The 15,427-nt window shown below is 32.8% G+C and overlaps 1 pseudogene; it reads left to right on the forward strand.

Annotated features, from left to right (window-relative positions):
* The first annotated feature begins 436 nt into the window (after positions 1-436).
* On the forward strand, positions 437-8,597 carry LOC137618021 (uncharacterized; annotated as a pseudogene).
* The last annotated feature ends 6,830 nt before the right edge of the window (positions 8,598-15,427 follow it).

Below are 15,427 nucleotides of genomic sequence, written 5' to 3' on the forward strand. Positions count from 1 at the left end.
CAATAGTAAATTAACGACAGCCTGTATATACGCAGAGAGAGAGAGAGAGAGAGAGAGAGAGAGAGAGAGAGGTTATTATTTTGTTGACATGTCTACATTGGTTATTAGCGCTGAGACAAACAGACGTATATGACAATACATAGCTGTTTGAAACTATGAGAGAGAGAGAGAGAGAGAGAGAGAGAGAGAGAGAGAGTTTTCACTTGAAGGCTTATTGTGTATCAATAATAACAATAGTAAATTAACGACAGCTTGTATATACGCACAGAGAGAGAGAGAGAGAGAGAGAGAGAGAGAGAGAAAGAAAGAGAGAGAGAGAGAGAGAGAGAGAGAGAGAGAGAGAGAATTCGAAAACCAAGCAAGAATCCCACATATTAAAACAAATTACAAAAAAATGATAAATATGTGTAAATAAAAAAAAAATATACTTGAAAAAATGGAAATGAAAGTGATATTCGAAAAGGTGGAAATGACAAAAAAAATAATACTTGAAAAGGTGGAAATGACAAAAAAATAATACTTGAAAAGGTGGAAATGACAAAAAAATAATACTTGAAAAGGTGGAAATGACAAAAAAATAATACTTGAAAAGGTGGAAAAGACAAAATTATAATAAAACTTGAAATGCTGGAAATGAAAAACTAATGATAATAATAGAAAAGATGGGAATGAAAAACTAATGATATTTGAAAAGATGGAAATAAAAAAAAAAACTAATGATAATAGAAGAGGTGAAAACGAAAGCAAAATAAAAAAAAAAAATAATAAATAATACTTAAAAATGTAAAAATGAAACAATACCATAAAAACTATAAGTCTTTACATACAAGAACGTTGCAAATTACAATTCACATGTGCAATCAATTTAATCAATCTCTGTTTCTTTTATTTTTCAGATAATCGCTTGCTGTACATGGGGGCTTGTGGCGTCCCAAGGCCAGTTCGACTACTACGATTATGACGCTCTTGCAGAAGCCCCCGCTCCACAGGTGAGAGAGAAAGAGAGAGAGAGAGAGAGAGAGAGGGGAGAGAGAGAGAGAGAGAGAGAGGTGCAAATATGCATCGCTAAAAGAAATGGACTATAGTGACTTATAGTAGGGTTTCCCTTTAGTTAATGTCATAAACACTGTAGTTCTTGAGAGAGAGAGAGAGAGAGAGAGAGAGAGAGAGAGAGAGATTGAATTCCTTTAGTTAAACAATGTCATAAACACTGGCTTTAAAACACTATAGTTCTTTAGAGAGAGAGAGAGAGAGAGAGAGAGAGAGAGAGAGATTAGAAATCCCTTTAGTTAAACAATGTCATAAATACTGGCTTTAAAACACTATAGTTCTTTAGAGAGAGAGAGAGAGAGAGAGATCCCTTTAGTTTAAACCATGTCATAAACATTGGCTTTAACACACTGTAGTTCTTGAGGAGAGAGAGAGAGAGAGAGAGAGAGAGAGAGAGAGATTAGAAATCCCTTTAGTTAAACAATGTCATAAATACTGGCTTTAAAACACTATAGTTCTTTAGAGAGAGAGAGAGAGAGAGAGAGAGAGAGAGATTAGAAACCCCTTTAGTTAAACAATGTCATAAACACTGGCTTTAAAACACTATAGTTCTTTAGAGAGAGAGAGAGAGAGAGAGAGAGGAGAGAGAGAGAGATTAGAAATCCCTTTAGTTAAACAATGTCATAAACACTGGCTTTAAAACACTATAGTTCTTTAGAGAGAGAGAGAGAGAGGAGAGAGAGAGAGAGAGAGATCCCTTTAGTTAAACCATGTCATAAACATTGGCTTTAACACACTGTAGTTCTTGAGAGAGAGGAGAGAGAGAGAGAGAGAGAGAGAGATTAGAAATCCCTTTAGTTAAACAATGTCAAAAACACTGGCTTTAAAACACTATAGTTCTTTAGAGAGAGAGAGAGAGAGAGAGAGAGAGAGAGAGATTAGAAATCCCTTTAGTTAAACAATGTCATAAACACTGGCTTTAAAACACTATAGTTCTTTAGAGAGAGAGAGAGAGAGAGAAGAGAGAGAGATTAGAAATCCCTTTAGTTAAACAATGTCATAAACACTGGCTTTAAAACACTATAGTTCTTTAGAGAGAGAGAGAGAGAGAGAGAGAGAGAGAGAGAGAGAGATCCCTTTAGTTAAACCATGTCATAAACATTGGCTTTTAACACACTGTAGTTCTTGAGGAGAGAGAGAGAGAGAGAGAGAGAGAGAGAGATTAGAAATCCCTTTAGTTAAACAATGTCAAAAATACTGGCTTTAAAACACTATAGTTCTTTAGAGAGAGAGAGAGAGAGAGAGAGAGAGAGAGAGAGAGATTAGAAATCCTTTAGTTAAACAATGTCATAAACACTGGCTTTAAAACACTATAGTTCTTTAGAGAGAGAGAGAGAGAGAGAGAGAGAGAGAGAGAGAGAGAGATCCCTTTAGTTAAACCATGTCATAAACATTGCCTTTACACACTGTAGTTCTTGAGAGAGAGAGAGAGAGAGAGAAATACGAAATCCCTTTAGTTAAACAATGTCATAAGAAGAGAGAGAGAGAGAGAGAGAGAGAGAGATACGAAATCCCTTTAGTTAAACAATGTCATAAGAGAGAGAGAGAGAGAGAGAGAGAGAGAGAGAGATTAGAAATCCCTTTAGTTAATGTCATAAACACTGGCTTTAAAACACTGTAGTTCTTGAGAGAGAGAGAGAGAGAGAGAGAGAGAGAGAGAGAGAGAGAGCCCTTAGTTCCCTTATTCTAAACCATTGTCATAAATGCTGCCATTGTCTATTTTATCATTACTAGCCAAGCTACAACCCTAGTTGGAAAAGCAGGGATGCTATAAGCCCAAGGTCCAACAGGAAAATAACCCAGTGAGGAAAGAAAATAAGGATTAAATAGATAAAAACAAGAGAAGCAATGAATGATTAAAATAAAATACTTCAAGAACAATAACAACATTAAAATAGATCTTTCATATATATATATATATATATATATATATATATTACTAAAACTTAAGAAAAGGGGAAAAGAAATAAGTCATAATAGTGTGTCTGAGTGTACCCTCAAGCAAGAGAACTCTACCTAAATACAGTGGAAGGCTATGGCACTACCCATGATTAGAGAACAATGGTTATTTATGTATAGTTTTCCCATTAGTTTCAATTTGTTTACTTTGAGTGTGCCCTCAATCAAAAGAACTCTACCCCAAGACAGTGGAAAACCACGGTATAGAGGCTATGGCACTACCCATGATTAGAGAACAATAGTTATTTATGTATCGTTTCCCCATTAGTTTCGATTTGTTTACTTTGAGTGTACCTCAAGCAAAAGAACTCTACCCTAAGACAGTGGAAAACCACGGTATAGAGGCTATGGCACTACCCATGATTAGAGAACAATAGTTATTTATGTATAGTTTTCCCATTAGTTTCGATTTGTTTACTTTGAGTGTACCCTCAAGCAAAAGAACTCTACCCTAAGACAGTGGAAAACCACGGTATAGAGGCTATGGCACTACCCATGATTAGAGAACAATAGTTATTTATGTATCGCTTTCCCATTAATTTCGATTTGTTTACTTTGAGTGTACCCTCAAGCAAAAGAACTCTACCCTAAGACAGTGGAAAACCATGGTATAGAGGCTATGGCACTACCCATGATTAGAGAACAATAGTTATTTATGTATAGTTTTCCATTAGTTTCGATTTGTTTACTTTGAGTGTACCCTCAAGCAAAAGAACTCTACCCTAAGACAGTGGAAAACCACGGTATAGAGGCTATGACACTACCCATGATTAGAGAACAATAGTTATTTATGTATCGTTTTTCCTATTAGTTTCGATTTGTTTACTTTGGGTGTACCCTCAAGCAAAAGAACTCTACCCCAAGACAGTGGAAAACCACGGTACAGAGGCTATGGTTACTACCCATGATTAGAGAACAATAGTTATTTATCTGTGTCGTTTTACCATTAATTTCGATTTTACTTAGAGTTTACCCCCAAGCAAAAGAACTCTACACAAAACAGTGGGAAAACCACGGTATTAGAGCTATGGCACTACCCATGATTAGAGAACAATAGTTATTTATGCATCCTTTTCCCATCTATTTCGATAACTGATTCAAATCTTCATTTCAATAATACAGTAATAATAATACAGATAGTGTGCATGAGTGTACCCTCAAGCAAGAGAACTCTACCCCAAAACAGTGGAAAACCACGGTACAGTGGCTATGGCACTACCCATGATTAGAGATCAATAGTTATTCATGCATCCTTTTCCCATCTATTTCGATAGCTGATTCAAAAATTTATTTCAATAATACAGTAATAATAATACAGATAGTGTGCATGAGTGTACCCTCAAGCAAGAGAACTCTACCCCAAAACTGTGGAAAAACCACGGTATAGAGGCTATGGCACTACCCATGATTAGAGAATAATAGTTATTTATGCATCCTTTTCCCATCTATTTCGATAACTGATTCAAATCTTCATTTCAATAGTACAGTAATAATAATACAGATAGTGTGCATAAGTGTACCCTCAAGCAAGAGATCTCTACCCCAAAACAGTGGAAAACCACGGTACAGTGGCTATGGCACTACCCATGATTAGAGAACAATAGTTATTTATGCATCCTTTTCCCATCTATTTCGATAACTGATTCAAAGGTTCATTTCAATAATACAGTAATAATAATACAGATAGTGTGCATGAGTGTATCCTCAAGCAAGAGAACTCTACCCCAAAACTGTGGAAAACCACGGTACAGTGGCTATGGCACTACCCATGATTAGAGAACAATAGTTATTCGTGCATCCTTTTCCCATCTATTTCGATAGCTGATTCAAAAATTTATTTCAATAATACAGTAATAATAATACAGATAGTGTGCATAAGTGTACCCTCAAGCAAGAGATCTCTACCCCAAGACAGTGGAAAACCACGGTACAGAGGCTATGGCACTACCCATGATTAGGAGAACAATAGTTATTTATGCATCATTTTCCCATCTATTTCGGTAGCTGATTCAAAAATTTATTTCACAGCAAATAGCAGCGCAGCCTCCCCCACAGGCATTCGCGCCCCAGACTCGATCGCAGGCACCCCGCCCGGTCAAGACAGCAGGCTAGCAGACCACCACCAGTCCAACAGGTAACTATTATTATTATTTATTATTTAAATCAATCTCCAGAGACTATAGTCCATTTCTTTTAGCGATGCAGATTTGCACCGACTCGCAGCGGTGCCCTTTTAGCTCGGAAAAGTTTCCTGATCGCTGATTGGTTGGACGAGATAATTCTAACCAATCAGCGATCAGGAAACTTTTCCGAGCTAAAAGGGCACCGCAGCGAGTCAGTGCAAATATGCATCGCTAAAAGAAATGGACTATAGTGACTTATAGTAGGGTTTCCGTACTACATCCAGCTTCCTTAGGATTCCATCATATATTAATCCCCCCCCCCCCCCCTCCAAATATATACGAAAAGTTTGCCATATTGTAATATATTTTCACTTACAGATCTACAACTAGTTTCCCCACTAAAATAATACCCAATAAGGTTGCCATATTGTAATTTTTTTGTTTTTACAGATCTACAATTAATTTACCCTCCAAATATATACAATAAAGTAGATCTACAATTAATTTCCCCACTAAAAGAATACACAGTGAGGTTGCCATATTGCAATTTGTTTGTTTTTACAGATCTACAATTAATTCGCCCTTCAAAAATATACAATAAAGTTGCCATATTGTAATATATTTTCTCTTACGGATCTACAACAAATTTCCCCACTAAAATAATACACAGTGAGGTTGCCATATTGCAATTTGTTTATTTTTACAGATCTGCAATTAATTCACCCTCCAAAAATATACAATAAGGTTGCCATATTGTAATATATTTTCTCTTATAGATCTGCAACTAGTTTCCCCACTAAAATAATACCCAATAAGGTTGCCATATTGCAATTTGTTTATTTTTACAGATCTGCAATTAATTCACCCTCAAAAATATACAATAAAGTTGCCATATTGTAATATATTTTCTCTTATAGATCTACAACTAGTTTCCCCACTAAAATAATACCCAATAAGTTTGCCATATTGCAATTTGTTCGTTTTTACAGATCTGCAATTAATTCACCCTCCAAAAATATACAATAAGGTTGCCATATTGTAATATATTTTCTCTTGTAGATCTACAATTAATTTTCCCAATAAAATAATATCCAATGATATTGTCATATTGTAATATGTTTGTTTTTACAGATCTACAATTAATTCACCCTCCAAAAATATACAATAAAGTTGCCATATTGTAATATATTTTCTCTTATAGATCTGCAACTAGTTTCCCCACTAAAATAATACCCAATAAGGTTGCCATATTGCAATTTGTTTATTTTTACAGATCTGCAATTAATTCGCCCTCCAAAAATATACAATAAAGTTGCCATATTGTAATATATTTTCTCTTATAGATCTACAACTAATTTCCCCACTAAAACAATACCCAATAAGGTTGCCATATTGCAATTTGTTTTTACTGATCTAAAATTAATTCACCCTCCAAATATATACAATAAGGTTGCCATATTGTAATATATTTTCTCTTATGGATCTACACCTAATTTCCCCACTAAAATAATACCCAATAAGGTTGCCATATTGCAATTTGTTTATTTTTACAGATCTGCAATTAATTCCCCCTCCAAATATACACGATAAACTTGCCATATTGTAATATATTTTCTCTTACGGATCTACAATTAATTTTCCCCACTAAAATATCCCAATAAGGTTGCCATATCGCAATATGTTTGCTTTTACAGATCTACAATTAGTTCCCCCTCCAAATATATACAATAAAGTTGCCATACTGTAATATATTCTCTCCTCCGGATCTACAATTAATTTTCCCACTAAAAATGATAACCAATGATATTGTCATATTGTAAAATGTTTTTTTTCTTACAGATCTACAATTAATCTTGCCTAAAAAACAATAATATCCAATGAGGTTGCCAAATAGTAATATATTTTTTCTTTTCAGGTTTCCCGCCAGAACGAATTTGAGCGCAACGACTTGACAACACCTGTGCCGATTGTTAAAGACTCAAGGAGGTATGCAATTTGTATTATTCTTAAGATCAGTCAGAACATGAGCATGAATAACGAGAGTCGTTTTAACAATGATTAGGTTTTGAAGTTCTAATTTCATGTATCTTTTAAAGGCTGATTACCTTTCGAAGTTCTAATTTCACGTATTTTTCAAAGCCTGATTACCTTTTGAAGTTCTAATTTCACGTCTTTTTCAAAGCCTGATTACCTTTTGAAGTTCTAATTTCACCTATCTTTTAAAGGCCGATTACCTTTTGAGGCTCTAATTTAAAGTATTCTTCAAAGCCTGATTACCGTTTGAAGTTCTAATTTAAACTATTTTCAAAGCCTGAATACGTTTAAAAGTCCTAATTTCACGTATTTTCAAAGTATGAATACGTTTAAAACTTAGAATTTCACGTATTTTCAAAGCCTGAATACGTTTAAAAGTTCTAATTTCACGTATTTTCCAAAGCTTGAATACATTTAAAAGTCCCAATTTCACGTATTTTCAAAGCCTGAATACGTTTAAAAGTCCCAATTTCACGTATTTTTCAAAGCCTGAATACATTTTGAAGTCATAATTTCACGTATTTATTCCCCCCAGAATCGACACCAAAACCGGCGCCTTCGTTTACGAATACGCCGGCGCCGACGGCTCGGCCAAGCACGAATACCGCTACCCGAACGGCACCGTCATCGGCAACTACACCTTCATCAACGACCTGGGCGAGAGAGAGACCCGGACCTACACCGCCGGGATCCAGGACCCATTCCACGTCGACGAGACCACAGACCCTAACTACGTCGATCTAGGGAACTACGATCTTTACAAGCACCTTGAACAGCCCTACGTCCACGCAGACGGCTTCTCAGAGCCCAGACGCCCTTCCCCTAGACCATCAGCTCCCCAGCAGGCTGCTAGACCGAGGGCCCAGGGTCCCAGACCTGCCCCTAGGCAATCAGCTCCTCTGCCTCCCCCTCCACCTCCACAAGCTCCAGTACCTTTGGATTTCAATGACGAGACAGCTCTGTTCTCGCAAGCTCCATCTGCCGGAGCTCCAGTCTTCGATTAAGCGTAAAGACATCGCCGTGCAACCAGTGAGACAGCCCTTGCCAGCACCACCTCAACAATTCGCTCCTTCCCAGCCCTCCTCCAGAGGACGTCAGGGTGGAAGGCAAAGGGCGCAGGCCCCAGTGAGAGGTCCACCACATCGCCTGGATTTCTCTGGACCATCTGATTCAATTTTGGACTCCATCATTAGTCAGTTTAATTGAAAATGAGGATTTTTTTAAGATTCGAAGCAAGCGAAGATAAAGGGGGAGCTTAGTTGAATGGCCTATACAACTTCCAATGTCTACTGAAGGAGTAGTTAGTATTATGTAGGTCAGAATGTTAATGTTCCCCTGTTCAATTGCTTGTCTGCGGTTCACATTTTGTTATACAGAAATAGATTTAACCTGGTTGAGTTTGAATTTCCAAGCATTTAAAATTTATCTACAGTATATAGGTCTAAAAATTATATAAAATATATATATATATATATATATATATAGATATAGATATATAAATCTATATATATAGATATATATATAATATATATATATATGTATAGGCCTATATACATTAGAATCTACAAAATACGAATGTATAAAGATATGTATGTATAATAAGAATCATATATATATATATATATATATCCTCTCTTCCAATTACTGAAATCCGTTTCTGTCTGACAATAATGCATTTCATAAATAGTCTGTTACGTTGATATGTTGTTATAGGTGTAATGAATTTCGTCCTGAAATCAACAATAAAGAAAATAGGTGCCGAAGATGACTATGATTTTCTCTCCCTTGACATAGGCCTACACATATACCTACACCCAAAGGCGGACAGATATACTATATTGTGCATAAGTGGATATTATGAGTCTATGTATAATTTATATTTATTTATTACCGGTTTGGAATCAACACTAAAAATGTCTACGGTTTTTTTTTTTCTAGTCAAATATCAGGCTATTTCTGTGTCACACATTGGTCTTTTTCCAAAGTCACGCCAGTCTGTATCTTACTCAAACATCGATCTATTTCCAAGTCAAACATCGGTGAATTTTAAGTCAAACATCGATCTAGTTCCTGGCCACACTTCAATCTATTTCTTGGCCAAACATCGATTTATTTCTTGGCCAAACATCGATTTATTTCCTGGCCAAACATCGATCCATTTCCTGGACAAATATCGATCTATTTCCTGGCCAAATATCGATATATTACCTACCCGAAAATCGGTTTATTTCCTGACCAAACATCGTTCTATTTCTTGACCAAAGATCGGTATATTTTATGGCCAAACATCGATCTATTTCCTAGACAAACCCCTCTACTTACCGGACAAATATAGGTTTATTTACTGGCCAAATATCGATCTATTTCCTACCCAAACATTGATTTATTTCCTGGCCAAAAATTGATTTGTTTCCTGGCCAAAAATCGGTTTTAATTTCTGGCCAAAGATCAGTTTATTTTCTGGCCAAACATCGATCTATTCCCTGACCAAATATCGATCTATTACCTAGTCAAAAATTGATCTATTACCTAGTAAAACATCGATCTATTTCCTAGTCAAACGTCGATCTAGGTCCTGGCCAAAACATCGATCTATTTCCTAGTCAAACGTTAATCTAGGTCCTGGCCAAAACATCGATCTATTTTTTGACCAAAGATCGGTTTATCTTATGGCCAAATATCGATCTATTTCCGGGCCATTCATCGATCCATTTCCAGGCCAAACATCGATCCATTTCCTAGCCAAATATTGATCCATTTCCTGGCCAAACGTCAATATATTTCCTACCCAAACATCGATCTATTTCCTAGCCAAACATTGGTTTATTTCCTGGCCAAACATCGATCCATTTACTAGCCAAATATTGATCCATTTCCTGACCAAACGTCAATATATTTCCTACCCAAACATCGATCTATTTCCTGGCCAAACATCGGTTTATTTCCTGGCCAAACATCGATCCATTTACTAGCCAAATATTGATCCATTTCCTGGCCAAACGTCAATATATTTCCTACCCAAACATCGATCTATTTCCTGGCCAAATATCAGTTTATTTCATAGTCAAACAAATCTATTTCAGAGTTGAACATTGGTCTATTAGAGTAATTTCTCTTGTACGTAAAATTGAATTACACGTCATGGAGAACATGAGCTTAGACAATACAAACTCATATGTGACATCAATTAGACATATGTGGGAACGATTGAATAAATGCCATAGAAAATATATTGCAATTAAAAAAAAAAAAACTTACAAACTTAAAGAACTGAATTAAATCAAAGTAACTTGGAATGACATATTGAATCTGAAAACACTTAACATACTGAATTTCAAAATTCAGTTACAATGCCGTAAGAAAATTCTATAATTCTTGGTGAGAATATATAACCAAATACTGCTATAATTTTGATTGAAAATATTGTTCAATCACTACTAAAATGTGATTGTTAATTTTGCAGCTTTTTGCAAAAACACAAAATATTATTTTTTTTTAAATTGCTTCGTAGATATAGGCCTACACTGTTAATTATCTGGAATTGGATTTTTGATAAATGCGTATTGCTTCAGCTCATGTTTACAAATATATATATATATATATATATATCTATATATATACATGTATATATATATATATATATATACATATATATATAAATATAGTATATATATAAATATATATATATATATATATATATTATATATATATATATATATATATATAGTATATATATATAAATATAGTATATATATATATATATATATATATATGTATATATATAAATATAGTATATATATATATATATATATATGTATATATATAAATATAGTATATACATATATATATGTATATATATAAATATAGTATATATATATATATATATATATCATATATATATATATATATATATGTATATACATACATACATACATACATACATATATATATATATATATATATTTGTACACATGAGCATAAACAATACGATTTTATCAAAATTTCAATTTCGGATCATTTTGAATACAAGGTTATATTACGTTTTGGAAAAGTAGATATTAAAAAAACCTTGATAAATTATAATAAAATTACCTAAATTTAAGCAACTTAATATTGGGTAATTTTCCAATTTGGAAAAAAAGCACTTTTTATATAAATCAAAATGTTTTACTCACCATTAATTTTCTCTTGAAGAATAGGAGAATCAGTTAACATAATATCACTTAATTTAAACGGAAAAATCATAAGTCTACATTTTCGAAAAATTAAAAAGAATCTATATGGAAATGTATTGAAAAATTCAAATTAATTAACACAGCAATATCACTTAACTTTAACGGAAAAATCATAAGTCTTTATTTTTGAAAAATTAAAATAAAATCTATATGGGAATGTATTAAAAAATTTAAATCAATTAACATAACAATATCACTTAATTTAAACGGAAAAATCATGAGTACATTTTCGAAAAATTAATACAAAATCTATATGGAAATGTATTTAAAAATTCAAATTAATTAACATAACAATACCACTTAATTTAAACGGAAAATTCATAAGTCTTCATTTTCGAAAAATGGAAACAAAATCTATATGGAAATGTATTAAAAAATTCAAATCAATTAACATAACAATATCACTTAATTCACACGTAAAAATCATGTCTACATTTTCGAAAAATTAAAACAAAATCTATATGGAAATGTATTAAAAAATTGAAATCAATTAACATAACAATATCACTTCATTTAAACGAAAAATCATAAGTCTTCATTTTCGAAAAATTAAAACAAAATCTATATGGAAATGTATTAAAAATTTCAAATTAATTAACATAACAATATCACTTCATTTAAAAGAAAAATCATAAGCCTACATTTTCGAAAAATTAAAACAAAATCTATATGGAAATGTATTAAAAATTCAAATCAATTAACATAATATCACTTAATTTAAACGGAAAAATCATAAGCCTACATTTTCGAAAAATTTAAACAAAATCTATTTGGAAATGTATTAAAAAATTCAAATCAATTAACAAATTATCACTTGATTTAAACGGAAAAATCATAAGTCTACATTTTCGAAAAATTCAAACAAAATCTATATGGAAATGTATTGAAAAATTCAAGTCAATTAAGACAACACTATCACTTGATTTAAAAGGAAAAATCAAGTCTACATTTTCGAAAAATAAAAAAAAATCTATATGAAAAAAAAAACTTTTTCGATTTTATCTGACACTTCACCTTATTTATCTGACACCTTCACCTTATTTATCTGACACTTCACCTTATTACGGAAACTTACGAAGTACTATTTCTCGTGTTTTGGAATTCGTTTATTTCGTTATCTGCAAATAAAGGACTCTGGAATATGGAACTGAAAATTGAACTGTTCATATTTTTTTTTCGAAAATGCTAAATTAAATTCCATAGACGGGGTTGAAAGAGAAATTTAAAATGTTTATATATAGATATTATTTCTAATATTTTTTAAAATTCTATAGAATATTTGGTTCAAAAACTCTCTCGTAGTACTCAAAATATTACAGATCAAAATATATTTTCTACACATACTGATAAAATTCAATTATTTTCTGAGGTTGAATATATATATATATATATATATATATAATTCTTCTAATAGGTTTCCAATTTGTGAACTTTCAATTTTACATCAATTAAAAAAAATTGCAAGAATGTTACTGGCTGTTTTTACCATGTAAAATATGAAAATAGTTAACTAATTTGTATAGATATTTTTCTTGCTTTTACGAGCCACAGATGAATATTATAATTCATAAGAAATTTGATCTTAATAACTGTTTTTAAAACTGTTTTAAAACGCCACAACAAAATAGAAAACGGATTCTAGCACTTTGTAAAGTTTTTAAAGCTTCGTACACACTATGCATCATGATGCAGTAGTGGTGTTGAAATAAATTACTATTTTCTAAATCTTCGTACACACTAAGCATCGTGACGAGTAGTGGTGATGAAATAAATTACTAGTTTTTAAAGCTTCGTACACACTATGCATCATGATGCAGTTGTGGTGTTGATAAATACATTACTATCTCCCAAATTGTATTGCAACACTGCTCACTTGTTTTTCGCTTGATAGCTGTCCACTCGCAGCGAGTAAATAGCTATTGATGCTGGAGCTAAACGGACGACACCTTAGCACTTTGAACGATGACGCAACACTGAGCTGTGAGCAGTGTTGCCACTGGTTTAAGACTTCCGACTGGTAGGGAAAATGACAAAGGCAGTAGTACCAAAAACCAACAAAACATCCATCAAATTAACCAAATATAATCACAATTTCTATAATCTATGATAGTTTTAGTTCAAAATACAATACAGAATAACATATATAAAAATATAGACTTCATATTATAAATGTAAAACATTTATAGCCTATGCCAGAAAATTACATATATATATAAAACAGATTTATATGCCAGAAAATACTTTTTCAACCTTGATAACTATGCGGAAATATTTTCCGTACCAGACAGAGTAAAGCAGATGCGGAAATTTAAATAATGGATAATTGGAGATCCCTCTGTAGACCAATTTTTCCGTCATTAAACCCCCCACAAAAAAAAAAAAAATCCGCAATTTGGTAACACTGCAGACAGCTTGAAGTGTTGCCAGATGTAAAGTTTCCACCAGTGTTCTTTTCATAATATAATAGATGTTTTATTTTACCAGGCATGATACAAATCTATGCTACATCATAAATAAAAACAATGATTAGCATTGGAAAAAATTATTAATGGGTTTGCTATTTTCACTTAAGCTCATATGTCATATTTCAATGTTTCTCCGATGAATTTGGAATCTCATAATCTGGCAACGATGCCATCAACTCTGGTATGCAGCTTCGTGTTAAAAAAGTAGTTTTTCAACAATGCAATATGAATTATTGTGTGTAGGCCTACGAGGCTTTAAGTAAATTCTTAGACCATTTCTATCCATGATGTTTAGAAAATATAAAATGGATAGTTGTTTTGGACAAACTAGATTTTAAATGATGGGAGTATGAACGGGAAATAATGACCATTAAAACAAATGACTGGCAAAACCCTGCACTCGGCATCAGTAGGTTAATTTTGCACATAGGCCTACATGGATTTTCTCAGCTTATTTTGCAAATTTCAGTACTGGAGATTACCAAAAATGAAAAATTCTATCAATAAAGTATTTTAATGAGAAATTGCATAAACAACCTTGGCATTTGAAAGAGAATTTTGGATGGAATGACAATTATTTATCTTTTTTTTCTTTGTAAATAATGATTTAGAATCAGCAATTTCCGGATATGGTTTCAAATATCGTGGTAGGCCTGAATATTTAGGCCTACATCTACATTTTCCTTCTTTCTTACGGATATTTCATGTCCTAATAGGCCTACTTCGTATATTAGGGCCATGGTAGGCTATTGAAAACGTCCCTGCCTAGGCATATCTTCGACAGGAGTTCGAGATCAGCTCAAAATTGTTTGTTCCTTTAGTGTCTGCAACCTTACCATCCTTGTAAGTTAAAGCGGTTTTGTTGAAGACTATAGGCCTACCTGCTGATTCATCAGCAGTCATTGCCTGGGGCTACCTGGTCTTGTTCTAGCTTTTTTTTTCTGCTTTCTTTTCCTCACTGGGCTATTTTCCCTGTTGAAGCCCTTGGGCATATTGTACCTTACTTTTCCAATTTGGTTGGTAGCTTAGCTAATAATAATAATAATAATAACAACAATAATAATAATGTTGGGCTATTTTCCTTGTTGGAGACCTTGGGCTTATAAGATCTTTATTTGCCAATTTGGTTTGTAGCTTAGCTAATAATTATAACAATAACAATAATAATAATAATATTAATGATAATAATGTTTATTAAAATAGCCTGAACTGAATTTGAAACTATATAAATTACCTATTTTCATTAGGTAAAATTCTTTGAGGTAGGCCTGCTCAATGTTGTTGGAATCCATTTTTATCAAGGCAAAATAAGAATTTAAGAACATAACTTTCTTTGAGGTAGGCCTACTCATGCTTATTGGAAAATATTTTTATCAAGGTAAAATGAAAACAAATTTAAGAACATACCTTTCTTTGAAATAGGCCTACTCATGCTTATAGGAAAATATTTTTATCAAGGTAAAATGAAAACCAATTTAAGAACATACCTTTCTTTAAGATAGGCCTACTCATGCTTATAGGAAAATATTTTTATCAAGGCAAAATAAGAATAAATTTAAGA

The sequence above is a fragment of the Palaemon carinicauda genome, chromosome 24 (assembly GCF_036898095.1).
Source record: "Palaemon carinicauda isolate YSFRI2023 chromosome 24, ASM3689809v2, whole genome shotgun sequence".
NCBI classification, from domain to species: Eukaryota; Metazoa; Arthropoda; class Malacostraca; order Decapoda; family Palaemonidae; genus Palaemon; species Palaemon carinicauda.